Source organism: Apus apus, chromosome 24, assembly GCF_020740795.1.
Source record: "Apus apus isolate bApuApu2 chromosome 24, bApuApu2.pri.cur, whole genome shotgun sequence".
Lineage (NCBI taxonomy): Eukaryota > Metazoa > Chordata > Aves > Apodiformes > Apodidae > Apus > Apus apus.
In genome coordinates, this window is record NC_067305.1 from 222,349 (window position 1) to 244,944 (window position 22,596).

The following is a 22,596-nucleotide window of genomic DNA, read 5'->3' on the forward strand; positions in this document are numbered from 1 at the left end:
GCTCAAGCCATTCTGCAACACATAATGGGGTATGTCATAAGTGGTTACATCATACTCAGTGAAATCCTAATGGAAGATGACATAATGAATGACATCATAATGAGTGACGTCATCATGGGCGATGTCATCATGAGTGACATCATAGTTGGTGATGTCATATTGGGTGACATCATAGTCAGTGATGTCATGATGGATGACATCCTAATGGCTGACATCACAGTTGGTGATGTCATAATGGATTATATTATAATGGGTGATGTCCTATTGGGTGACATCCTAGTTTGTTACGTCATAATAGATGACATCATAATGGGTGACATCATAATGGATGACATTATAATGGGTGATGTCCTAATGGGTGACGTCCTAGTTTGTGATGTCATAACAGATGATGTCATAATGGGTTACATCATAGTTGGTGATGTCATAATGGATGACGTCATAGTTGGTGATGTCATAATGGGGGATGTTATAGTTGGTGAAGTCATAATGGGTGACGTCATAGTTGATGATGTCATAACAGGTGATGCCATTACAGATAACATCCTAATGTATGATATCAATTATTTGACATCATAATGAGGGCATCACAAAAAAGGCATCCTAATGGAAGACATCCTAATGGAAGAAGTCATAATGAGTGACGTCATAATGGGTGATATCATATTGGGTGGCATCATAATGTGTAACATCATAATGGATGACATTATAAGGGCTAATGTCATAATGGGTGACATCATAATTGGAGACATCAGGATGGATAACCTCAGAATGGAAGATGTAGCGGGTGACATCTGAATTTATGATATCATAATGGGTGTCATTATAATGGTTGACATCATAATGGGTGATATTGTCATGTGTGATGTCATAATGAAGGACAGAATGGGGGATGTCCTCAGTGTTTACATCATACTGGGTGACATCATAATGAAAGTCGGGACAATGGGTGCCATCATAATAGGTGACATCATAAGAAAAGACATAATACTTGGTGATGTCATAATGGATGACATCATAATGGGTGACGTCACAGTTGGTGATGTCATAATAGGTGACATCATAATGTGTCATGTCATATTTGGTGATGGCATGATGGATGATGTCATAATGGGTGATGTCATAATGGATGACATCATAGTTGGTGCTGTCATGGTGGATGACATGATAATGGATGATGTCATAATGGGTGATGTCATAGTTGGTGATGTCATAATTGATGACATCGTAATGGGTGACATCATAGTTGGTGACATCATAATGGATGATGTCATAATAGGTGACATCATGGTTAGTGATGTCATAATGGGTGATGGCATAGTTGGTGATGTCATAATGGATGTTATAATACATAATAATATATAATATAAAAATGTAATCTATTTATACTGCTAACATCTTGGAAATAAGATCCTTAATCTATCTGTGTTGCATGAAGAAGTCTTCTGCCTGTCTGAAACCTAAGATTTACTGGTTTGAAGCTGACTTTTTGAATCAGATGAAATAGGGACAAGTTCTCTATTACGTTTATTGCTTCACAGGCTGCTGTTACACCCCCTAATCAACCTCAAGTCAACAACTTGAGGTCCCACAGTCTATTTTGAGTAGTCCTATACAGAAGCAGCACTATGCTGTTGTCACATTCATTGTCATTCTCTAAAACTTATTTAAATTCTTAAGTAGCATTCTAAGGTAAGAATTCAATACGATTTTGAAGATGCCAGAATGTTGTGGATTTATACATAACTCTTTCTTCCTTTTCATTATTCCTTTTCTGTTAGTTCCTTACATTGTTTTTATTTGAAAATCTACTGAGCCTAGAGCTGATGTATATGCAGAATTAGCTGTTACAGTGCCAAGAGGTCCCCTCTGAAAGAAAATGGTTCAGAGTCCATCACTTTCCTCACTCTGTTGGTTCCTGCCACCATTGCACGTACAACCTGCACTGGAGAGTGAATTCCACCTGCTTATTCCCCAGAAAGGCTCAAGGGACAGAATGTTTCCTCTCCACTGCTACGACCTTGTATGTATCTCTGAGAGGGCCTGGGGAGCAACACCAACGATTTTATTTGGATAGAAAAAAGTTTCAAGAGAAAAACCATGTGTTTCAGAACGTGATGAGCCTGCAGAGGTTTTGGCAACAGGGCCTGGCAGTGTGGCAGCCACTGCCCATGACCAAGTCCTCCTCCCCTGTCACCTGCTGCCACCTGCCAGCACTTGTGCAGCCACAGCTCAGGGCCTTGGTGGTACCAGCCACCCCTCCTGCTCTGCAGCCAGCAGATCCTGCCCCACATCCTTTGCTTGATGGAACATGATCAGCATTTGCTCTCAGGAGCAAGCACTGAAAAAAGCCAAAGTCCTATCAGATGAGAATTTACTGTATTGCCAAGTAAAATAGATTGGGATGGTGAAAAGCAAAGAGAAATCTAAACCACCATCGCCACCTTCTTCCCAGGCTCCACTTCACTCTGTCATTACTCGTTCCTCTGTTTCCTCCCCTGCTGAATGGCACACAGGGCTGGGGAATGGGGCTGGTGGTCAGCCCAGAACACTTGGTCTCTGCTGCTCCTTCCTCTTCCTACTCTTCCCTTTCTCCAGCATGCATCTTTCCCACCGGATACAGCCTTTCACAGTGCTCCAGCGTGGGTCCTTCCAATGGGCTGCACTCCTTCCTCAATCATCTCTCCAGTCCTGACCACCTTTAATCTCTCTCTTCCTTGCTCATCTCCCTCAGATCCCCTGGCAGTGTCCTTCTCCCTGCTGTGCTGGGCAGAGGAACTGCTGCTGGACAGAGCTGTCTCTCTGCAGCACTGCCCACTTGCCAGCAGCTCCTTCCATCCCAGGAGCCCAGCTCAGCATGTTAATGAGCCCTCTGGTGGGTTTGGTGCTGAGTCCATGAAGCCCAGACAAGGAGAGGAAGCTGATGAAACCTCTCAACAAGTCCAAGTCTGAGTCCAACTCCAAAGTTTCTGGCACTGTTAATGGGTCCCACTGAGGGACACGACTGAGGAAGTGTCCCCAGGGTGTGGGTAGAGCAGGAAAGGGGAGGCAGTGATGGCAGGTGGGGAAAAGGAAGGTGAAGGTGGCTCTGGTGCTGAGGAACCCTGCATGTGTCTCATGACTGCAAAAGGCCAGTCCCTGACCCCCTTCACCAAAGGTTCCAGCCCTGACCCCCAGCTCCTGGGAAGAGAGATCGTGTCCCTCCTTCACCCCTCAGGGCTCTCCCTGGTGCACCAGGATGTGGAGTTGTGCAATTCCAAGGGCAGGACTATGGCTCTCCTGGGCCCTGCCTATAGACAAGGGACCACGGTCAGTCCTGGTCAGCCAGAACTGCTGGTAAATGATGGAAAGTGGCTTGGTGACCATTTGTGTTGCTGATGTATTTACAGAAGCATTTCTTGTTATCTTTGACAGGTCCTTTCGATGATCTTGGATCTGATGTTATTCCACTGGTTCTTCCTTCTCCCAGTCGCTGTCTTTGCCTTCTGCAACTTGAGTGCCCTTGATGTCCCCAGCATTGCAAGGGGCTGTTGTGACGCAAGTGCAGGACCTGGCACTTGACCTTGTTGAACCTCATATAATTGCCTTTGGCGCATCAATCTGGCCTGTCCAAGTCCCTCTGCAGAGCCTTCCTACATTCAAGCGCTCAACACTCCTGCCCATCTTGGTGTCCTCTGCAAACTGCCTGAGGGTGCACTCAATGCCCTCGTCCAGATCATGGATAAAGACACTAAACAGAACTGGCCCCAACACTGAGCCCTGGGGACAGCACTGGTGACCAGCCACTAACTGTATTTATCTCCATTCAGCATAACTCTTTGGGCCTGGCCATCAGCCAGTTGTTTTTTTTCCCAACAAAGAGTACACAGGTCTAGGTCATTAGTAGCCAGATTCTCCAGGAGAAAGCTGTGAGAAACAGTGTTGAAGGTTTTATGAAGGCTTTACATCCTCTTTGTCAGGATGCAGTACTCCTGAGCTTGGAGGAGGTGATCCTGCAATCTTGACCAACTTTCTTGTATCCCTCTTCCCTCCCAGGGCTTCATTCAATGGTACTCTACTAAGAAGGTCCCCAGAGAGGCCCAAGTCTGCTCTCCTGAAGGCCAGGATAGAGAGCTTGCTGTGTACTCTCCTCCTTGTCCTGAGGATCTTGAACTCCAGCATCTCATGGGCCCTGCAGCCAAGGTGTTGCCTTTCGTGAAAGGCGTGACGACCTGGTTCAAGAACGGCACGGCGGCCGGCGGCCGGAAGATTTCGCGCTGTACAGAAAGATAAGGCCCCTCTCCTAATAGCCAATAGCACTTAGTTCACGATGTAAGCAGACGGAAGTGACACCACAGACCTAACTCATATAAACACCGCGGTAAACACTAATAAACGCCATTTGCTGTCCACCACATTGGTGTCTGCGTGCTGATGGACCGAGCGGCCTGGGAGTGGCCGCCGTGCCGTTCTTGAACCAGGTCGTCACGCCTTTCACGAAAGGCAACAAGTGGTGCCGAAACCCGGGAACACGCCTGGAATCGGGAAATTCACCTGGAGTCAGGAAAGCGGCGGCCGGAGCGGCAGGACCGTCCCGGCGGGGAGGAGCGGACCGACAAGGAGGATGGAAGCCCTTGTTAAGGTCGTATTGCAATTACATAAGCAGTGGGGGATAGATTGTAAGGCTAAAGATTTTACTCTCGCCGTTGCGAGGCTTTTGGAAATCGGGGTCATTGACCAGCCGGTAGATATTCTCCACCCTGAGGTGTGGGACAAATGCACTAAAGCGTTGGCTAAGGAGACGATGCTCTCGGGTCGTGGGAAGCACCTTAAGTCGTGGGGGAAAGTCGTGCAGGCGTTGCAGAAGGCTATACAGGAGCAGGAGACCTGGAGGGCGGCAAAGAACTGTTTGCTGGCCACCCCGAAGTTGGGAGTCGGGGCAGCCACACAGACTTTGCACCCCCCTGAGTGATGATGGTTTTGCTGAGTCTGGGGAGGGTTTAAGGGTGGCAGAGCTGAGGGAGGGTGATGCGTCCCCTCGGTCTCCGGACCCCGACCCGCTTACGGAGGGACAGAAAGCAGCTCAGTCCTTCTGGGGCGGGTTGGCGGAGGAGGCTCGGGGCGCCGCGGAGAAAGCAGAGTCTGAGGAGGTTCGGGCTGAACCGCCGCCCTATACACCCCAAAATGGCGCTGAGCAAAAAAGGGGGGGGCGAGGTAAAGATGCCCGTGGTGGTAAAAGGGAGGAAAAGTTGGTATCAGCAAGTGCACACAGAAGGAGGGGGGAGGTGAAAGAATGTGAGGGGAGTGTGAGCGAGGCGGAGGAGGATGGGACCATGAGCGAGGCGGAGGAGGACGGGAGCAGGAGCGAAGGGCAGAAAGCCAACCGGAGTCGCTATCTGAAAAAATGTCTTTGTAGGGCAAATCCCCCGCCAAGCCGGGCGCGGAGCAAGCCGGGAGGGGGGGATGAGCCAAGGGGGAGGGAACGGCCCCGTGGGCGGTGCAGGAGCCTGGAACGGCCCGCCCGCAAGGGGAGTGAGCGGGGCCGGAGCTCAACAAAAAGGTACTGGGAACCGGAAGTAGCCGGTCAGTCGAGCTCTGACTTCGGATCGGACACCAGCCGGGATGAGTGGCCGGTTACCGATTCAAACTCAGAGGAGGAGGAAATGGGAATATATACAGTCAAAAGCAAAAACATTCTCAGCCCAAATAAAAAGGGACCGCGAGGGAAAAACATCCCTGTCACCGACTGGAAGAGAGTAGAGGCTGCGTGTGCCGAAGGGGTCCCACCGGCCACGCGAGCATTCCCGGTCCGGGTGACGGACAGGGGACAGAGGGTCCACTCACCAATAAACCCTAAGGAAATACAAGCAATTGTTAAGGCAGTTGCGGAAAAAGGGCTTAATTCTGCCATGGTCCACACCCTCATAGGTGGTGTCTTGAGTTTCTGTTCACAGGACCAGATTATCGGACGCCCCCGTGACCCGTACACCTCGGTGGCAACAGAGGACAACAAGTCAACAGGCGACCTGTCCGCACCAGAGAGTTCCACACTGGCAGAACCCAAACAACGGCAACGTAGCCTCTGTGGCGGGGGGCTACGACGTCTTTGTGTGATCTTGATTTTAGAACTTGTCACCACAGGACAGGTAACATTAGCTCACCCTCACCAGCCATTTAAATGGTCACTCCTTCGAGTCAAAGATCAGCAGGTTATCGCAACTCAAATAACATCAGGTGCGCCAAGTTTTAGTGCCAGTCTCTGCCAGCTTGTCCCAAAAAACAGATGCACGGTAGACGTAGTGTTTTACATGTGTCCCAGCTCAAACCCTGGGAAAGGGTATTGCAACTCCCCTAGCCAGTACTTCTGTAATTATTGGGGATGTGAGACCATAGCCCCTTTTTGGATATCGGGTAGTGGCAGAGACAGATACCTAAAAGTTTACTGGGGTCCATATGGGTGCGCTTTACCGAGAGGATGGTGGCGTGGAACTTGTCAGTTCCTCTTCTTAAATGTTACCAAGCCCGAAGAGGACAGTTGGTTACTTGGAAAACTTTGGGGAGTAAGGTACTCAGAGCTAGGGAAAGACCGAGGTGGCTTAATCCTCATAAAAAAGGAGGTCGTCCCGAATGATCCGCTGCCAGTAGGCCCCAACCAAGCAGTTATCAGCAAAGCCCTGACTATCCCCAATCAGAACTATGTGACTAAAAAGACGGACAATCAGGAAAAACTGACAAAAGCTCCCATGACAACACACACCACCAAAATTTCTGAAAGAGAGTCGCTCTGGAAAATGATGCAAGCTAGCTACCAAATACTGAACAAAACTAATCCAAATCTCACAGAGCATTGTTGGCTGTGCTACGGAATGAAACCACCCTTTTATGAGGCTGTAGCAGTAAGTAACACACCCCTACAAATGAATGGTTCAAATCCGGCTCAGTGTATATGGGAGGCAGATAAGCAAGGGATCACACTAACACGAGTGGTGGGAAGCGGCGTGTGTGTAGGTAAAGTCCCCGAGAACAAAGAACAACTGTGTGATAGTAAGGTACAAGGTAAAATCCCTGCAAAGTGGTTAGTACCAGCCGACAATACCAAGTGGGTTTGCTCTGTCACGGGAGTTACACCTTGTCTGTCGTTGGACAAATTTGATGAATCCTCAGAATATTGTGTCCAGGTAGCTATAGTCCCTAAAGTCTTTTACCATCCCGAAGACGCTGTCTATGACTCTCTGATTACCCCAGAACATCATCTGTCAAAGCGAGAACCCTTTACAGCACTAACAATAGCTACCCTAATGATCTTAGGAGGGGCGGGAGTAGGCACAGGAGTGGCATCCATGGTCCAACAGAATAAAGAATTCAGTGCCTTGAGGATGGCAGTGGATGAAGACCTGGCTAGAATTGAACAATCAATAAGTGCGCTAGAACAATCACTCAGGTCACTATCTGAAGTAGTGCTGCAGAATCGGAGAGGACTAGATCTAATGTTTTTTCAGCAAGGGGGAGTGTGCGCTGCACTAGGGGAAGAGTGCTGTGTATACGCGGACCACACCGGGATAGTGAGGGACACGATGGCCAAACTGCGAGAGGGGTTGGAAAAACGGAAAAGGGAACGAGAGGCGCAGGAAAGCTGGTTTACATCCTGGTTTAACTATTCACCTTGGCTGACCACCCTGATATCCACCTTGATAGGGCCAGTCGCAATGATTCTGATAACCTTGATCTTTGGACCCTGTATACTGAATAGGCTCGTGGCGTTTGTCAAGAGCCGGCTGGAGAAGGTTGACATCATGCTGATAGAACGCCAACAACTGCTTTAAGAATGTTTTTCTTCAGAATTTCCTGTAGCTATCTCTAGAGATACATCATTACTTTCAACTACCTCTTGTCTAACGTGCACTATGTTTTCTATTCAGGTTTGTAACACATTTTTTAAGATTGTTAACATATCCCTTTTTAAGACTGTTACATTTTAACCAATTTTAACTGTGCATAGGGAGGGGGGAAATGTGGGTAGTTAGGGTCCGGCGGCCGGAAGATTTCGCGCTGTACGGAAAGATAAGGCCCCTCTCCTAATAGCCAATAGCACTTAGTTCACGATGTAAGCAGACGGAAGTGACACCACAGACCTAACTCATATAAACACCGCGGTAAACACTAATAAACGCCATTTGCTGTCCACCACATTGGTGTCTGTGAGCTGATGGACCGAGCGGCCTGGGAGTGGCCGCCGTGCCGTTCTTGAACCAGGTCGTCACGCCTTTCACGAAAGGCAACACCAAGGCTGTTCTTAAGCTTCACATTCCCTATCAGCCCCTCTTGTTGGTGAGAGCAAGGTCCAGCATAGCACCTCTCCTGGTTGGCTCCTCTATCCCTTGGAGAAGGAAGGTCTCATCAACGCATTCCAGGAACCTCCCGGAATCCTGGTGCCACACTGTGTTGTCCCACCAGCTGATTTTGGAGTGGTTGAAGTCTCCCATAAGGACCAGGCCTAGCGAATGTGAGGCTACTCCTGATTGTGTATCAAGGATCTCATCTGCTCAGTCTTCCTGGTTGGGTGGCCTGTTCAGACCTCCACTCTAATGTGGGACCAGTCCATGGCAGACAGTAGGGCTGTGCTTCCACCCATGTGGCAGTTAGTTCCAGGTGTACTGGAAGCCCCTCCAGATGACAGCAAACTGGGGCCTGCACTCTGCTGCCAAAGGGATAGAGGGAATCACATCAGTGATATCAGCTGTGGGAAACCACTGGGCTGCCTTGGACTCCAGTTCCTGCTGAAGTTGTGGCATGTCCAGCACAGCACCTGTGGGAAACTGTTCTTTTCTTCCCCACATAAGTCTAAACAAAATGTCTTTTAAGCCAGCGAAGGCCTCTCCTGATTATCCCCAGCTAAGGGACTAAACCAGACTTGCTTCTCAAGGACAACTGAACCCAAAACAACAGCTGTGGCCCGGGACAGAAAGGATGGGCGACAAGCCACCCTGTGCCCCTGGCAGTCACCGCCCTAACGTGGGGCTGATGGACGCTCGTTGGCTCTGGACAGTGACACTGACTGGACAGGTGGGTCAGGGGGGATCAAAGGGGCAAGGGCAGCAGGTGGGCCCTTCCCTCCTCCCTGAGGCCCGTTCGGATGCTTTCTGCGTGGGACACCCCCCTGCTGCGGACACTGGTGCTGGGACCCTGCCTGCCTGCCTGCCCCGGGTCCAGCCTGAGCCTCAGCGCCGAGCGTGCCGGGGTCCCGAGCCCTGGGGTCGAGGCCGGAGCCCCCTCCCCGTGTTGCTGCCCCTGGAGGGGAAACCAGCGGCCGCTGCACCCGCTGCCGAGAGGCTGCCCCTCCGACACCACGGACCTGCCGTCCTGCTCTCCGGCCACCGACCGACGCTGGACAAGCCGCCGGAGGGGAACATCACCTCACACACACGCACATTCCTTTCCTCATACTTGCACACACAGCGCGACCTCTTCAGGAGGACCGGCGTCGGGTTTCCTTCCCTCCTCCCTCCTCCCTTTGGTCCTTAATCCTCTCCCTTAAAAGCACCTTTGCATTGCCTCCCTAAAGGGCACTTTCTCACCACATACATATTGATATCCCTGGTAGCCATTCACACCTGCATTGTCCCTAAACATCATCCCTCGGTTTGTGTTAACCCTTAATAAACCGATCAGTTTGTGGAGCAAACCTTGGCTTTAGAGGCAATTTCTGAGCATGGTGGGGTGGGGGGGCTTTCTAGCTACCACGTGGAAATACGGTCCCGCGGCGGCCGTTGCTCCGTGAGAGGCAGCGCCGCGTGTGACCCTCGGGCTCATTCACAAACCCCTCCACATTGAGAGGGGCAGTCGCAAAAGGATCCTGACAGCCGGGAGCCCCCGGTACCGGCTTGCAACAGCACCCTTCAGAAATGTCAAGGCCAGTACAGTCTGTTGTTAGTCTCCACTCTCCATTAGACTTCCACACGGACCATATGGGGCTGCTAAAGGCTGATCAAGGCCTGCTGATCACTCCCTGGCTCTGTGCTGAGGACACACAGAGCCCCTGGGCCAGTCACAGGGGGGTGTTTTTGCCACTCACCCCCAGGCAGACTCACTTCAGCCTCCAGCACAGCCAGCTGTCCACATCCCCTGTCACTCCAGAAGTGCAGAAGGGCTCTGTCCCTTGGTTGCTCCATGGCATTAGGGTGCCCTGTGCACCCGTGTCCACTAGAGCCTCCTACTCCTGGGGGTCTGACGTGACAGGCCAGCAGATCTACACAGCTCAGGAACCGTGGCTGTCCCTCTCCTCTACCTGTCAGGAGGCAGAGCTCCTCTACTGATAGTCATAGGATTCTCCACTCACTTCTTGTACAAAGGAAATGGAATTCCTTTCCATGGGATTAGGAGTTAAGATCAGCCCTTCCATTCTGCCTGGGGAACTGCCCACTGGAGACTGGAGTAGCATTTTTCCTGGAATTATCCCCCTTTTTGATGGTTTTCCCTTTCAACTCATGTACCTGTGCCTCTGTGGTCAAGGTAGGCTTTCCCTCCCATGTCTTCATGTCCTCTCTGTGCTCACACTGCTAAAACCACACAGTGTCCCATAATGTGTATGTACCTTCTATATCCTTTCTCTTGAGCAGAGAACTCAAAATAGCTGAGAAAATGGTCCATGAGGGAAGAAGGACCTATCCTCTTTAAGGTCCTGGAACTTCCAGAACAGATTTTTTAATAAGCTTAAGGTGCTTTCAATCATTTTGGGGGTATTTTGGGACAGTTTTTCAACACCTGAGATGAAGTCCCATATAGAAGAAAAGAGATTTTCTTATTGCTGGAGCTGCAAAGCTGCTTCTACCCTCTTTTGGTACTTCTTTGTCTTTCCAGGTCATTACTGGCAATCAGTTTGCAAAAGACATTTTTGCATTCCAAACAAACTTTTTCCTCTTGGATCTGTGTGCACTGGACTTCATCTGGCACTGTGGTTTGGGGCATCATAAATCTCCTCTAACATGGTTCCTTCTCACCTTTCTCCGTGCTGATCCTACTGCCTCAGTGATAGGGGTCCCCTCCAGAGGCCGAGGGCTTGTGTCTCTACCAATTTCTTTCTAAATGTTCCCTTCCTTCAAAATAAGGAAGCATCTTGGCTGCTTTGTTCTTCCCTCTAATCCCAGGCTACTGGCCCTATTATCCCAGCTTCAGAGCAGCCAGGGGATCATGTACTGAAACATTTCTGCATCTGCCACAGCTCACTCGGACAGGGATCGAGTGGTTACCTCTTGTTCTGCCTCTCCCTCCTGTTCTTGTGATGACCTTACTTAACCCACTTTTACTAAACAAGCTAATGTCCATCTCTTGCTCTTCTCGTGCACAGGGGCAACTGAGAGCGGCACTGGTTAATTCTCTGGTTCAGTTGCACCACCCATCGCTGGGGTCTGAGGAGCTGCTTTGTCAGTAATCACAGGCTCTGTCAGCAGGGTCTGAGCAGCCACTGTGCCTGTTGCCAGGGTTCAAGCAGCCACGAGGCCTCTTGCAGGTGTTTGAGGAGACACAGCCCTTGTTGTGGGGGTTAGTCTACACACAATGCCTGTCATGGGGTTTCAGTATCTGCAGGGCCTTGCTCCAGGATTGGAGTGTCCACAGTATTGGGCTCAGGGCTTGATCTATGCAGAGTATTTGCATAGTTTGATAGTTGTTAAACACTAAAGGAGACCTAAACCACACCCAGGAGACTGCTGAGAGACATGCGAGCTTATTTACAACCAAAGACAGTTATTTCAGTTCAGGTCATTATTCCAGTATTATATGCTATAATCTCAGGGCTACACATACCATATAAGGCCATACTGTACCCCCACCCCCCATTGTTATCACGATACATACCATATACATATACATACCATACATATCATATACAGCCTTACTGACCCACCATTGTGATGTCATGGCCATACATACCATATAAGGCCATACTGCCCAACCATTGTTCTCACAGGGCCATAAATAATATATAAGGCCATGCTGTCCCCCAGTGGTGATCCCAGGGCCACACATACCTTATAAGGCCATACTGTCCCCTGTTGTTATCTCGGAGCCATACAGAACATTACAAGGCCATAATGGCCCCCAGTTGTGCCCTCAGGGCCATACATACTACATAAGGTTATAGTGCCCCCCCCATTCTGATATCATGACCATACATACCTTATAAGGTGCATACAGTCCCCCACTGTGATCTCAGTGCCACACATACCACATGAGGCCTAATTGCCCTATCAATGTGATGTCAGGGCTATACACACCATGTAACACCACACTGCTCCCCTATTTTGATCCAGAGTCACAGCATAGTTTATACTGCCATACTGCCCCGCATTGTGATGTCAGGGCCAGGCACACCATATAAGGCCATTTTTACCTCCATTGTTGTCTCAGGACCATACACAACATATATGGCTGCACTACATCGCCGAATATGGATGTCAGGGCCATGTACCCCATGTAAGGCCATACTGTTCCCCCCCCTCCCCTTTTATGTCATGGTCATATGTAACATTTAAGGCAATACTGCAACCCCATTGTCGCACCAGGGCGGTACATACCAGATAAGGCCATACTGCCCCCTCATTGTGATCTCAGGACAATACCTAACATATAAGACTTTACTGAACCAGCTCATAATTATATCAGTCAGTATATCCCATATAAGGCCACTAGGTCCCTCCATTCTAATGTTATGGCCCTACATTTCTTGTAAGTCCATTCTCCTTGTTGTAATCTCAAGGCCAAACACACCATATAAGGTGATACTGTTCCCCCATCATGACATCAGGCCCGTGCATACCATATAAGGCCATACTGTCCCTCATGGTGATGTCCCGTCAAGACCTCAGGTTCATAACTCTCACACTAAGCCATACTGCCCCCCTGGTTGATGTCAGGCTCATACATACCAGATGAGGAGATACTGCCCCCCACTGTGACATCAGGGCTGTACTCACTATATAAGGCCATACTGCCCCACATCCATGATCTCACAGCAATATAGAGCTATACTAACCCCCATTGTGATCTCAGGGCCATACATACCACAGAAGTCCCTACTGCACCCCCCCTTTGTGATGTCTTGGCCATACATCCCATATCAGGCCATACTGCATCCATTGTTTTGTTCTTGGGCCATACAGACCATTTAAAGCATCGCTGTCTCCCCACTGTGATGCTGGAACATATATACTCTTTTAGGCCAGTCTAGCCCAACTTTGGTGTCATTGCCAAGCAAACCATAGAAGGCCAGACTTCCACTCCATTGTGATGTCATTGTCATATGCACCTGCTCTGGCAGGGGGGTTGGACTTGATTTTTGGAGATCCTTTCAAACCCCCAGCATTCTCTTATTCTGTGATTCTCACAGGAGAGCAGGTAGGAGGTGGTGCAGTGGAGCTGTAACACCCAGCTGCAGAGATCAGTGGAGAAGGCTGATGCTAGGAGTAGGGCTGTAAGTCCCAGCTGGCCAGTGACAGAAACAGGGAAGTTGGGGACATGAGGAGCAAAGCTGGCCATACAATGTGGGACTTCAAGACACTGCATTTCCTGTCTTTCCCAAGGAAAGACCCTGGACCAATAACACTTGGAGAATGTTTCTAACCCCTCTTCTCTGAAGTGAAAAGTCAGGTGCTGAGAGAAGACTGGAGAAAAGGCTCAAAAAATGAGAACAACAACTCCAAGTACCTTGAAACAGTGATTGGCCCCACTGAGGGTTATTACTGACAGAGCCTCTCTAAGGACTCATTGGAGCAGATAATTGGAGGCCACTAAAAATTACAAAAACAAACCAAACAAACAAAACAAAAAACACCAAAAAAAAACCCCACCAAAACCCAAAGCTTGTTAGGGCTAATTACATGAATCTCAGATATTGACAAAAGACTAAACAAACCACCCAACAAGTTGAAGGGAGAAGAAATAATAAAGTACCTTCAAGTATTAATGGGTCCCACTGAGTCTGACAAACCCTCCTCATGGACTCATTACAGCAGATGAGTGGAGTTCATGACTGCAGGGAGGCAAAGGCCTTGTGCAGGTGACTGTCACGCTGAGAAAAAACCTTTGCTTTGTTTGAAGAAGCAGAAATACCAAGCCCTGGCCCCAGGCCCCAGGCAGGCAGATCCTGTCCCTCACACAGGGCTCAGGGTTCTTGATGGGGACAGTGGGGTATGACGGAATGGCAATGAGAAGTGTAGGAATCACAGGGAATCATGGAATCGTCCTGGTTGGAAAAGACCTTGAAGATCATCAAGTCCAGCTGTGGGAAACTGTTCTTCTTCCTCCCCACATAAGTCTAAACAAAATGCCTTTTAAGTCAGCAAAGGACTTCTGCTGATTATACCCAGCTACTGGACCAAAACCAGGCCTGCTGGTCAAGGACAAATGAAAGAAAAACACCAGGTGTGATACAAGGCAGGAAGGATGGGCAACAAGTTACGAAATGCCCCTAATAGTTTCCACCCTAACTTGGGGCTCATGAATGCTAATTGGCTCTGGACATTAGTATGTTCACACATTGCAGCGGTGACACTGACTGGACAGGGGGTCACTGGGATATAAAAGGTAACAGGTTTTGCAGGTGAGAGGGGCCTGCTCAGACACTTCTTGCATGGGACAAACGCCCCTGTTGCTCGTCAGACCTGCCCTGCTGCGGAGCCTGGTGCCAGGACGCTGCCAGGCCTGCTGACCTGCCTGCCTGCCCCAGGAATCAAGGCTGAGTCCTGGCGGTGAGCGTGCTGGGGTCCTTATCCCTGGAACACCTGGTTCTTCCCTGTTTTGCTGCCGGTTGCCGGGGAAAACAAGTTGCTGCTGCTGAGGGGGAACACCCACCGCTGCTGAGCCATGAGGGGGTCACAGCCCTCCTCAAAACCACGGACTTTGGGACCCTGCCGAGGGGGCGTCACCACTGCAGCTGCCTGCCAAGGAGAGGAGCCGCCGCTGCCTGCTGAGAGGGGCCACCCACTGCCGCCACCGCCCCTGCCGCTGGGGAAGAAGCCGCCGGGGGCTGCACTGGGGGCTGCACGCCCCACACAGAAGCCAGTCGCCGGAGGGGAACCGCCGGTGCCGCTTTCGCCAAGGGGAACTGCATATCGAAGTGGGAGGGTAACGAAATCGTACAACCCCCTTTTTGCCCTGCCACAATTCTGCTCCCTATACCTGCACACACATTGCGACCTCATCTAAGGAGGACTGTTGTTGGGCTTGCCCTACTCCCTTTCTCTCCTTTGATCCACAACCCTCTCTCGGAGAGATCATCTTAAGGGCACAGTACTTTTGCATTACTTCCCTGATATATCCTTGGTAGCCATTTGCCAGTTTTACATTTTTCCTAAACCTCCTCCGTTAGTGTAACCGTTCTTTAATAAACCAGTTAATTCGTAAAGTAAATATTGGTCTCAGTAACAAATTGTGGCCATGGTGAGGGCCTGAGTTGTGGGACATGCAGAAAGATTTCAGCTGTCATCCAGGTGAGCACATTGTCTCAGTCATGTCTTTACGGGACACTGTCTCCAAAGAAGAGAGCTGTTGTGGGTCCCTCGTGACAAGGTTGAAGGCAACTGACTTGAATGTTTGCTTGGGAAGTGCCCCAAGAGCAGGCCGTCACCTGGAAGGTTTTAATTTCTCCTCCTTGTTCCCCCTTTGCTCCCCCTCTCCCAGTACCCTCCAGCTCCCAGTGCCCCTGAGCACCTGCAGAGGGAGGGGGGTAGGACAGGACTCAGCAGGGGGTCTCTGTCCTGCTGCTCTGCTTTTGGCCAGGAGAAAGTTCACAGAAGATTGGACCAGAGTGTATTAGAGGGCACTGGGACATCTGTATGAGAGCTGCTGGTCATGACACTGACTGATCTGCTCTTGACAGGAATTTCTCTGCTCGGGGCCACTCTCCCTGTTCTGTAGGACATGACAGAGGCTGGTTTTGGCCTTTGCCCTTTGCAGCGCTCTGCAGCGGTCGTGGTTTGTCTGGGAGATGCCTTGGAAAAGCATCTGGAGCTTGATCTGGGGTTTGAGCTCTGCACTGGTGCCCTTGTCCTCTTTGGGAAGCATCTCCTGGAGACAATTCACAATCACGCTTTCTCCCTTTCCTCCTCCAAGAAGATTTTGGTGGAGGAAACACAGAATGGCACCGTCCCTGCTTCTACTGGGTGGTAGGTGTCTTCTCCCTTGTTCCAAGAACTCTTCCCTACATTGAACATCCACCTCTTTAGGAATCTCAGCCAGCAACGTGCCCAGAGGCAGGGGGGATATGGGTGGTGAGGCATGTGAGAGAACATGGGCAGATCCCTGGGAGCCCTTGCCAAGACGTTAGGAAGTGGGCAGCAGTGCTGAGCCTCTGGTGGCAGCTCCTGACAAGGGGGAAGGAAATGTGGCTCTTCAAGGAAGCTCTTGCAAATTCCCAAACACATGGAGCAACAATGAAGGAAGCATCCAGCCTGTGAGGGAATAAGCTGTGGAGGGGGTGATTTATAGAAGCCTGGAGAGCAACCAGGCATCCAAGGGCCCAGGTGAAATCCAGCACACATAGTAAATTGGGTGACAGCTTGGACAGAGGGCCCCGAGGTTGTGTGTCAAGAGCCTGGAGATGATGAGATGGGGAGAGTGGGGACAAGGAGGAGAAATTAAAACCTTCCAGGTGACGGCCTGCTCTTGGAGCACTTCCCAAGCAAACATTCAAGTCAGTTGCCTTCAACCTTGTCACGAGGGACCCACAACAGCTCTCTTCTTTAGAGGCAGTGTCCCGTAAAGACATGACCGAGATTGGAACCCTTGCAGATGGCAGGAAATGTCAAGGAACGCTCTGAGCCATCAGCAGTTCTCGTGAACCACTTATCAGTGCCTTTGGATTGATCTTTTTTCCTGGTGCTAAAACCAGGCAGGTGTTCCTTCCAGCCACAAGTTCAGTCTGTATCCCCACAGGAAAAAAACCAACAGAGACCCCTTGGGTTCCACTGAAACTCAGGCAAACCTCCCACAGACTCGAAACCTAACCCAGATTGGTGCCAGCCACCTTTGATGCCCAGCTGGTGTCCCTTAAAAACAAATCCTCCTCATAAGCTCCTAGACAGAGCACTAACACAGAGCAGGATTTTACTGCCAGACACAGGAGGGCATGTTGACCGGAAGAGACAAGTCCAGACGCACTGCATCCCCTAACGGAGACTTTCCTGGCCCTGTCTCCTCCCAGTGCCACTTCCCACCACCAGCAGAAGTACTGGTCTACTGGTTGTGCAGCAATCCATCAGTCTCTGTCCTGTTCTGTCTCTCTTCTGAGAAGTGAGTGCATCTACAGGCAGGCAAAACAGGGATGGCTGAGCCTGGTGGTGCCAAATGTGCCCATCTTCATGCTGAGGGTGTCCTTGCTCCCAGAGGTACCAGCTGTTCCCTCTGCTGGTTGGGGCACTGGCATCCTGGCTGGGAGGAGTAACAGCAGCTGGCAGGAATGTCCCTGCTGGAAAGAAGGGCTGGATGGATGTGGAGAGCTGGGAAAGGTCTTGCTTGGCTTGTGCCAGCCAGGCCAGGCCTCCAGGCTGCTCTGGCCCCCGGTGACCAGCTCTGCAGGGTGGCACCCAGGCAGTAGCAGGGGGAGGGCCAGCACAGGGCACATTCCCTTCTGCTCTCTGCTCTGGGGAGACCATGGCTGGGGACAGCACTGGTTTGGGCTTGTAGTGCCAGGGACATGTGGCCAGAGCTGGGCACTGACACCACCCCAGCAATTTGCCCAAGCCCAGTCCTCACCTCTGGGAACCAAACATTCCCCAGTGCTCCCGAGTGCCTCCACTCACTGCAGATAGCAGCCAACAACTGTCCCTGTCGCCAGTACCCCCAGTTATTCTCTAACTTCCCGGTGTTCCCTAATCCCAGGATCCCTGGTGCCCCAAGAAAAGGAGTCAGCCCAGCCCCTTTTTTCCCCAAGGGGCTAGAGAGCCATCAGGGAGAATTCTGCTGAGGGACCACTGGTTTGAAGGTGGAGTGATCTCTGAGGGAGCCCAGGAGGGACAGATAGGTCTGGGGGGTGAGGGGCACTCGTAGATGGCAGTGTTGGGGGTGAAAGACACTGGGAGATGGCAGTGCGGGGGGTGAGGGGCACTGGGAGATGGCAGTGCTGGGGGTGAGAGACACAAGGAGATGGCAGTGCTGGGGGTGAGGGGCACGGGGAGGTTGGGGAATGGGCCATTTGGGGCTGTTGGAGGATGGGCTCGTGTTGCAGCAGGGGGTCATGCCTGCAGGGTCAGGGCTGTCAGGGCCACACTGCCAGCCCCACCTCCCCACCCCCCGGTGCCTGGTCCCTTCCCTGGGCACTGCCCCATGCAGGAAGCTGGACTGATGCCAGGGAAGGGGCTGGATCTGTGCCAGGGGCAGGGGTGACTCTGTGCCAGGGCTGGGCTTGCTGCCAGGACTGGTGTCTCTGCCCAGCCTGGCTTTGCCCTGGGGGGCTCACGAGCTGGGGAGGGGCACGTCATGGGAGGAATAAATCTGCTCCTCACCTTGTCCAGCTTCACCCAGCGCTCTCCACTTCACAGAGGAAGATGAAGTTGGCGGTGCTCAGCATGGCCCTGCTCTTCACCATCCTGCTCTGCACCCCAGCAGATGCTCAGGTGAGTCCCCAGGGCCACGGGGAGGAGTTCCTGGCTGGGGAGGGCTCTGGGCTGCCAGAGGTGGGATCTCCTGCAGAATTAAATCCTCGTGGAGAGCACAAAACCCCTGCACTTGGCCTCTCCCTTTCCCAAGCAAGGGGCTCCTGCAGGCTCCCCTGCCCTTCCAGCCCCTGGCAATGCAGCTTTCTCCCTCCCATGATTCCAGCTGTTCCCTCCACTTTCCGCAATTCAGCTGCTGGTGCCCAGAGCTGGCTCCATGGGGAGTGCTCAAACCTGCTCCCTCCATGGGAACCCAGCCTTCTGTGAGGCTCCTACTGGTTTCTTCTCTTGCTGCCACCACACCCTTCTCCCTTTTGAGCTTCCCTATTCCACCCTTTTGGTCCCCTCAGACATCTCCTCCCCGGGATCTCCCCTGTGTCCTGTCTTGTGTCCCCACATGCCCTCCCTCTGGTCACTCCCAGGGCCTTTCTTTCCTCTTTCCTTCAGTCCTTTCCCTCGCATCCTGCCCACAGCAATAGTGTCTCCAAATCCACTTCCCTTGAACCCCCACTCCCAAGCACCATCCCAAGCCCTTCGCTTAGGTCCTCTGGGCTCCTCTTCTTTCCGCCCCCACCAACAATCCCACTTGAAGTCCCTGGATCCCCTCCAATGGAATTCCGTGAGCTTTCATTGGCTTCTCACCCAGTCCTGTCCCTCCAGCACCCCCAGCCCAGTCCCTTCACCACTGCTAATTCACCCCATGCCCTGTCTCTAGGTCCACCCACACCTGTGCCCCACCCACAGCCCCACCAAGTTCCAATCCAGAACCCAACCCTTTGGTTTTCTTTTCCAGCCACTATTTGAAGCCAGTGGAGGATACTGTGTTGGAGTAAGTAGTGGGGTGGGCTTGGAGGGCTTCTCTTCTGGGGAATGGGAGGGCAAGTTGATCCTGCCAGCCCTTGCTGGGACTGGGGACATTCCAGTGACACTGAGGTCTCATGGTCTCTCTGCAGGGGGAAATGGAAATGGGGCGAGTGAAGAGGGCTGAGGTAGGTACCCCAGCTTCTGATGGCCCCAGACCCTCTCCTCCATGGCCACGACACTCAAGGCCATCCCAGTGTGCCCCAGTACATCCTAGTGCACCCCACTGCTACCCCAGAGAACTCCCCTGTACCCCAGCTTTTTCCCCGGGAAGGCCCTTACCCAGGGACCCCAGGGTTGCATTCCCATGTAACCCTGTACACCCCAGGATGCCCCAGTACACAGTCCTGCACCCAGGTGGGCCCCTTCCCATGGATCCCCACGGCTCTCACCGCACAAGCTCATGGACCCCATTTCTCTCCAGAAGGGCTTTCCCCAAGGACCCCATGGGTTTTACCGGGCCTCCCAATACAGCCCAGTGCAGCCCAGCGTTTCCCTAACCCTCCCTTTCTCCCCAGCCCCCTCTGGTGGATCTTGTGCGCCGCAGACGCATGGCTGCAGCTGCTGATGCCTAGGGGAGCAGCACCAGGAGCCCCAGCAAGGATCCTGGAGCCACCCAGAACTGGTGGTGCCACCCTTGTCCTGTCCCCCTCCAGCGGCATGAGGAGATCATCATCCCTGGATGAACCCAGCCCATTCCTGGGAGCCCTATGCCCTTTCCCTCTCCTGATCAATAAAGCCCTTCAGCAAAGCTGGGCTCTGTGGGGGTTGTGTGTCTGTGTCCATGTCCCCTCCCCTCTGCCAGCCCCAGGACCCTGGCTCCTCTCTGGCTGCACCCCCAGGATGAGCAGAGTGGTGGAGTAAGCCCGGGCACCCAGGGGGGTCTCTGTAAAGGAGATGCCCTTCCCAGCCAGGCTGTGCCTCCAGAGAAGGCAGATGAGGGCAGCCTGGAGTGTCCCCCCACTGGGCTGGGAGAGGCAAAGGGCAGATGGCGGCAGCCCTTGGGCCTGCCTGGGATTAGGGGCACAGTGGGACACAGGTTCTTAGCTAGGCTCTGGTGAGCACCATCCCCCACACAGCAGATGGGGGCTTGGGGATTCACAGAGTCAAGCGGGTGGGACAGGGGGCTGGAGACATGGAGACTGACACAGGTCTGGCATGAGAAGCTCAGCCCCTCGCTCTCTGGAGACAAGTCTTGCGGAGGGTGAAGAACAAGAATGTCTTTAGGGATGGTGGTGTGTACAGACAGAGTCAGTAGACGATTATCATGGAATGGTGTGGGTTGGAAGGGGCCTTAAAGATCATCTAGTTCCAGCCCTCCTGCCATGGGCACCTCCTATTAGACCAGGTAGCTCCAAGCTCCATCCAACCCGGCATTGAACACTTCCAGGGATGGGGATTCCACTGTTTCCTTGAACAGTGTGTTCCAGTGTCTCACCACCTTCACGGTGAAGAATTTCCTCCTAATGTCTAATCTAACTCTCCCCTCTTCCAGTTTTAATCTTTACCCCTTGTCCTATCACTGCAAACCCTTGCCAAAAGTCCCTCCTTGGCTTTCCTGCGGTCCCTCTTCATGCCAAGGACAGACAAGCTGCCCAGATCCAGAGGGGCCCTGCCTCCAGCCAGGCGGAGGAAAGGGACAACTGAATCTACTGGACTGTGTGGGTTGGATGGCCTGGCATGCTGATCCCACAAAAATACAAGGCTCTGGTGGACAGCAGTGCACAATGCACCATAAAGCCGTCCTCAGCTCCTGTCTGCTCTGCTGCTCTCTCCGGCAGCTCCGGGACATTTTGAGGCTGCTCAGGAGATGCCGGGGAATTTGCTGAGGGCGGGGGGAGACAACAGAGTTTGCACATTCCTGAACATACTTGTATATGTTTGCACATGTTTTTTGTAATCATTAATATTTAATTAAAGCTGTCTAGTTTTGTTTTCAATCGAGAAAGTCTCTCTCTCTCCTTATTCTCTCTCTCCTTCCCTACCTGGATGGGAGGGGGAGGGGATTGAGAGCATTGTTGTCCCTGGTTCAGTTGCTGATCCTGACTCAACCCATGACAGCCAGCTGCCCCCCAGCACCCCCATTCTTGGTGTGGATCGTTGCAGCAGGGAACTGAGGGGGTACTGGTGAGCACTGGCTGTAGCAGTGGTGGAGGGAATTAGACAGTTGTCTACCCTGCTTGGCTTTTCACAGGACCCTTCTGTTGTGGGGCTGCTGAGGGTCTAAGAACAAAAGGTCCCCATGGCCGCTGCAGCTGGGCACCCGGGACAATACTGCAGTGGAAGAGATTCCCCGGATCCCACCCAGGAGCTCCATCTAGGCCTCCCCCACCTCCCCAGGTTCCCTTACAGAACCGATATGGGGCTCTGGAGATAGAGAACCAGGGAAATAAGGATGTGGACAAAGTCCCATCCAGGGAGTTGCCAAAGCAGGCAGCTCCACGCATTAAGACTGCTTCTGCTCAGAGCAAGAGGAGGGTGATTGTTATAGGAGATTCCCTTCTGCGGGGAACTGAGGGCCCCATATGCTGACCAGATCTTTCTCACAGGGAGATCTGCTGCCTCCCTGGGGCCTGGGTTAGGGATATAAGCAGGAGGCTTCCTGGTCTAAGTACGGCCCTCAGACTACTACCCTCTTTTGATTTTTCAGGTAGGCAGTGGTGAGGTAGAGAGAAGTCTGAGGGCAATGAAGAAAGATTTCAGGGCCTTGGGGCAACTGATCAAGGGATCGCGAGCACAAGTTGTGTTCTCCTTTCTCCCTCCAGTTCCAGGGAATGATGAATGGCTAAACAAGAACACCTAACAGATCAATGCCTGGCTCCAAACCTGGTGCTACCAGCAGGACTTTGGGTTTTTTGACCACGCTTTGCTTTACAAGACACCAGGTCTGCTCGCAATGAATGGGAAAACCCTGTCTCACAGGGGGAAAGGGTTTTTAGGGCAAGAGTTAGCAGGGCTTATGGACAGGGCTTTAAACTATACTAAAAGAGGGGGAGAGCAATAAAACTATAAAACCAGGCCCACCAGAGATGAGCCTTGGGGTGAAGGGCCAAGGATGGGGGTGAAATCGATAGCCCAGCTCAAGTGCATCTACACTAATGCACATAGC

At 51.9% G+C, this 22,596-nt stretch overlaps 1 long non-coding RNA gene across 1 annotated transcript; it reads left to right on the top strand.

Moving 5' to 3' along the window:
* The first annotated feature begins 18,503 nt into the window (after nucleotides 1–18,503).
* On the top strand, nucleotides 18,504–20,223 carry LOC127393983 (uncharacterized). Its single transcript, XR_007891582.1, has 4 exons — nucleotides 18,504–18,587; nucleotides 19,420–19,455; nucleotides 19,580–19,615; nucleotides 20,006–20,223. It is a non-coding gene; the product is annotated as an uncharacterized LOC127393983 (long non-coding RNA).
* Nucleotides 20,224–22,596: the final 2,373 nt, after the last annotated feature.